Source organism: Psittacula echo (genome assembly GCF_963264785.1).
Source record: "Psittacula echo genome assembly, chromosome: 1".
In the NCBI taxonomy this organism is placed as follows: Eukaryota; Metazoa; Chordata; class Aves; order Psittaciformes; family Psittacidae; genus Psittacula; species Psittacula echo.
The window spans coordinates 91,634,887-91,640,886 of NC_137735.1; positions in this window are offsets into that span (position 1 = coordinate 91,634,887).

Genomic DNA, 6,000 nt, shown 5'->3' on the forward strand with positions numbered 1-6,000 from the left:
AAGTTTAATTGTGCAGGACATTGACAGCTGGCAGTGAACACAAGTGTCCCTAAGGAGATAATCTGTATTACACAAAATGAAACTACAGTTTATGCTAGGCTGCTTTCTGTCTGCAGCCTTGCAGAGGCAGCTTTTATTGAGCTGCTATACATTTATTCAAAGCCAAGATGTGTCCTCCAGTTTTGAAAAGCAAAACAAAACAATAGAAGACTTTTCCCTACAAACCATACATGCTTTCTTTGAAACAAATACTATTTCTTTCAGCTATGGAAGACTGCACATAAACAGAGGCTTTCAGACTGCTTAAAAAGTAATCACCAGGCCATTTGTTGCCTGTCTCAGAAAAACATGTCCTTGAATTCTGCCAGATGGTACAATAGAGAAACGTGTAGAACTAGAACTTGGTAGGGCCCTACCTTCCACACATCTGAACTGAATTTGTAAAGACTGAAATACTGTAGGGTTGGTTATCACAACGTTGTGAGACTGTTAAAACTGCGCACAAGGTAATCCAACTGGTTGATCTATACTATGGTCACACCAGAGTGCACGGTGAGCCTCACAGCAAAAGCTGATGTAACCTTTATGCCGAATATGGAAAAAGAATATTATTGTAAAAGAAAACGTATTGAAATAGTGCTATTTTTTAAAATGGAGCAGGAGGCTCTGTAACTAAAAAAAAAAAAAGAAATAAAAAGCACAATTAGACTCAAGTAAGTACAACAGTTAAATTTTGTGCTGCCATCCACAACCCAGTTGTTTAAATGACTTCTTACTGGGTTTTCCTTTGGCTCAGTAGGTGGCAGTGTTATGTTGCTTACACTGAAGTTATTTAGGTCAATTCTAGATGCTGCTAGAATTTCTGTCTTTCGAAAATCTGATTTAGGCTTCATCTTGAAGCTGACTGTTCTAGTGACAGCAAGACTAGCTCAGTTTTGATTGATAAGTTTTCTGTGCTGTCTTATCAGTGAATGGTTTTATGCTGTTTGTTCATGTGAAATTATTTATATAAGCACCATTTCTGAAAGTTGGGTGACACTCGTGGCTTCCACTGGTACCAGGAAGCTTTTATTTGGTACAGGTTTATAGAAATTGCTAATATTGCTCAATTATCTGTTAGTATCGTCAGATAATACAGTGGTCAAAAAAGTCTTTAGACTGTAGGACAGTGATTTTGGTAAGATGAATTTTACTAAAGACAGGCATAGTTGAGAAAACAATTTCTTTTGACTTGACCAAAATGATCATGAAAGTAAAATTTCATATTGGACTTTCACATGAACTGAGTGAAATGTGAACATAAATATCTTCCAGCCAAAATTTCTTGTTACATTTGAGTACTAGAAAGGGTAGGTAAGAGAATGAACTATAGTATAATATAGTAGCATTAGTATGGTACCATGAGCATTTTATTTACAGAGTTGTTAAGTATGTATGGATTCGTAAATCAAGTGGGGTTTGACTCCATGAGTTACTAAAAATCTTTTTTCTTTTGAAATGATCCTAGTTGGAAATATCATTCAACATTGGACAGTACAGTTACCTGGTATTTTTACACAGTATTTTTATGATGTTTGAAAGCTCATTGAAAACTTATGTAGCATTCAAACAGGAACCATTTTATTAAAACAAACAAATGAAAACCAGCAAAGCCCAAACTAATCAAACAAAAACAACAACAAGAAAACCCAACTAAACTGGTGAAAAGCATCCGGAGCAAAAGTTGCTTCTTGTGTATACAGGCAAAGCTCCACCAAGACTAATAGAATTGTAGTTTCTTATAATAGAAATAATTCAGCTTGCTGGATCTGCAGGAAACTATGCTATACATTCCTGGTCTGTGGGACATTTAATACTTAGCTCTCTGAATATTTTAAATAAAGTTCTTCCTCAAAGTTTTTGTGGCAAGATGCCCAGAAAGGATTTACTCTCTGAGATATGCTTTTAACAACTCTGTTACACAAAAATAATGGCAACTTTGGCAGAAGTAGTTTCAATTCTATTGTATAGAATTTGAGATGTTTCCATTTATGCATATGAGTGAGGTATCTGTACATGGCAATTCTTTATACTGGTTAAATTGGTAAAATAATTCCCTTTCCTCATCAGATATATGCCTCCTTTTGGTTACTCTGGAAAAATGAGATGTTATGCATAAGATTTTAAATAGCTGTCTAGATGGCAGAAAATCCGTATGAGTACATTCTGAAAACCTTACTGTTTTGTGGGTGTCTGGCCTGAAATGAAGTTAAGACCCAGCAGAAAAAAACAATAAGAAAAAAGTTTTAAATACAAATGTTGCAGAAATAAAACAAGAAATAACTTTCCCATGAAACCTTTCTGCAGCAAGTGGAAAAACATGAAAAGTTTCTGTGTATAAGATTTGAGTTGAAACTTGCCATGCAATTAACATAGTTAGGGAATAACCAGTACAAAGCCTTACTTTAAGTTTTTTTAATTACTCAATATTTAAAATGGGCATACTCCTCAAGAATTTGAGTCTGAACTATGACCAAATCTTTATTAATCATGAAAAGCCCCATCAAGGCTGATTTCCAATGACAAAAAGCCTATGCAGAGCTAAAGTACTTGATTATTGAATCCCAGAGCATGATTTTCAGAAGACAGCAAATCCTGGAAGATTCTGAACAGTTTCTCAGGCGCTTCGCTATGTGCACGTATTCAGAGTCCTGTGGAACACAGCCTTCTCTAAAGATCTTGCCAAGTTGTGATGATATCTTCAAAGACACTAAGTAACTTCTGCTTCACAGAAATCGACTATGATTTATAATGTTCAGATGGATTAGGTTATCTTATATTTGTTCTGTACATTTCTGCACATGCGAACACATTTTGCTTTGTGAGCATGCTATTGAACGAGCATGGTTAGCTCCTGAATAGGTTTTGTATACATAATCCCCTCTATGTATTTGCGACTTGCTGATATACATCTCTGGAAAATTAGGGAACAGAAAGGGGGAAGCCATGCTGGAAAGTTTACTACAGATAATTGAGGGTTTTTTCAAAGCTGAACTTTGGCTTTAAGAAAGAAGGGCCAGAACTGGAATTAAAATAAGTAAGAGGGAAAGGTTAATGTATAAAACGTGCTCTAAACCAATTGCATAAATTTACACTGATTCCACTGGAGCCAGGATTTCTCCCAAGATTGACAAGAAATATTGATAATCTGGGAGGTACTTTTCTTACTGGCATACAGAAATCAATGGGGATACTTCGTGTTGCTTTTTCCAAGCAACATAAAGCCTGGAGGAGCACATTGTAACCATTACAGCATTTAACACTGATGTTGGAGTTTACTATGTCACACAAGACCTATTGCTCACTCTCAGACAGGCAGGCCAACCTAATCCTTTTCTGGATGACAAAAAACATATTATTTGAATTGACTGTAATTGTTTACAGACATCCTTGAAATTCTAAGTAGCCAATTTGTTAAATGGTCGTTAAAATCCATGCATTTGAGTTCAACACTCTGACTAGATGATCTTTAAGGTCCCTTCCAACCCAAACCATTCTATGATTCTATGATGATCATAAGGAAGAAGCTGGTTGTATGCAGATACCATCCTCACACGTGATTTATCACACCCTTACCCCTGTTAGTCTCTCTGCCCCTCTCATTACTATGAAATCTAAAGTAAAGCCTACATCTAATTTCCCAGCTCTTTTTCATGACGTGATTCTGCTGACAAATGACACCTTTTCTTGTGTTTTTTCCCTTTTGACACTTAACATCTTAATAGTCTGTGAAGTAAATGGAGATATATTATTGTCTCAATAGGTCTGGAGTTTTTTGGAGAGGAAGGTATGCGAAGTAATTAAAACTTTAGTCCTTTTACCATGTACGTTGTTGTATTGTCTGTGTTCTGTGTGTGTAACAAAGCGAGCCAGAAGTCATTACAAATTGCTTACTAGGAAACCCAGGTATTTTGCCATAAGCCCGTGTGTCACTGGTTAAATGCCAAGTATGTGGTATTCTAGTCCAAGAGGATTTTGGATCATGAGCCAGGATTTGGAGTTTCATGATTCAGTGCTTGAATCTGGCTCCAAACTTTGCTGTATAGAACCATTTCAGTGCCAGCTTTTGTAGTAGTTGTTTGCACTCTATTATATGGAATTTGTGCAGCTTCCATCAAGTCATAGGAAGACTATACATACATTGAGTCCTCCTACTGCCTGACATAGTGAGATAGTTTGTTTAGTAAGGACTGGATGTCTCTACTTTTCATTTGAACACATAGTGGGTTTAGTCAGTTGCATGACTGTCTCGTGCATGCATGTGTATTGCTCCTGTATTGCTACAACATGACCTATCGAACTGCAATTATTAATCTTCCTTTCAAAAAATGCTAATTCAAAAAGAAGATTAACAGGCATTTCAGACAACAGTGCATGTAGTAGTTAAATGATGCAATTTAGTCCAATGAAATTATGAGTTTTAATGATTTTATTGTACAATTTAAAGAGGGAGTATTTTTAAAAAATAGTTTCAACAATGAAATTTTATAGAATTTTATGTGAGATAATTAGAAGATATGAAGTCATATACCCATAGAAACAGTCAGTAACAACAGAATACATGCTATTTTTAAAATAAGTCACAAAACAAAATCTTTAAACTTTCATACTGAAAATCTGGCATTACTGTACACCACTCATTTTAAAACCATAGTATCACAGGTACTAGAGAAGGAACACTTGTATAAACATATTGTCCGCCCTTGTTAATGGGACTTTTTGATGAATTCTACTAGTTTAGTTTTTAATGTCTCGAAGTAAAGAAACTCACTAATTCCTTTGGTTGACCTTTCCATCACCTAAGAAATCATATACTCCAAATGATGGCATCATGAGAAGAATCTTCACTGAAGTGGGCCAAGTATTCCCCTAGGTTTTCACCCCACAGAGAGGAAATCACTGACTAGTGATTTTCTCTGTTGAATTTTCATTGCAAAGCAAAGTCCAGAGGTTGATTTTAATTGAAAAGTTTTATTATGCTTCTTGTTGATTCCACTCAACGCCACCTACACTTCTGAGACTGTCAAGAGCCTTGAATAAAGGTCAGGATATAGTTTTGCTAGACAGGAGTAAATCAGGGAATTAATTACGTTATGAGAGTCCTACTGCAAGCCGTTGTATAACTTTACTCATGGGGATATTGTGTAGTGCCAATCTGATCTCCTTTGGGATTGGCAGTTTGCCTCTTGCAGCACCTCTTCTTCCCATGTCCCCAGTTCTGCAGCAGTGCTCTTTGTGAAGGTACCTGAAGGTACTGCTGAGCATTTGAAGTGCCCTGAAGAGAGTGGGGGCCTTGCAGTTAAATCCTGAGGATTACTGTAGCAGGTTTTTTGCAGGAAAGGATCAAAAAAGGGCAGCAAAAAATGGATGTTTGCAAGTGCTAGGGAAGACTTTGTCTGCTGTACTTTCTACGACAAGCAACATCTCTGCAGATCATAAATTTGGCTGATGGGTTGCCTCTGACTTATCTGATGTGCTTCACAACTCAGCCATAAGAAAAATTTCTCTATTTTTACCTTCATTTTCTTGTCAGCAACAAAGTGGTCGCCACTCTTTTATCCACCCTTGTTCTTTATGATCAAGTGCTGCTAGGGTTTAAACCTGACCCAATTTGCAAGGATGTTTACACTACTGTCCTGCTCTCAGCTTTCTGTTTTGCTGTTCATACCACTTTGGGAGTCATTTTCATTTGCCTTCTGATTGTATTTTTAGCATTTGAATTAGCATTTTCAAGACCTTTCCTATAGCTCTGACAAGAAGATTTTGTAGTAACTTCGGAAAAATATTGAAGTTTAAACATTTATGTTAACAGACGACCTCAAATGTTGGAAGATTTTCTATCATTTTTAAGTAGAGTGAGCTGCTTTAAAAATACGTGGTGATGTTGGCTATGTGGATTTTCACAAAGTCATTAATATGTGTGTTAACCTCATTACTGGCATTTTTGACATGCAATAAACT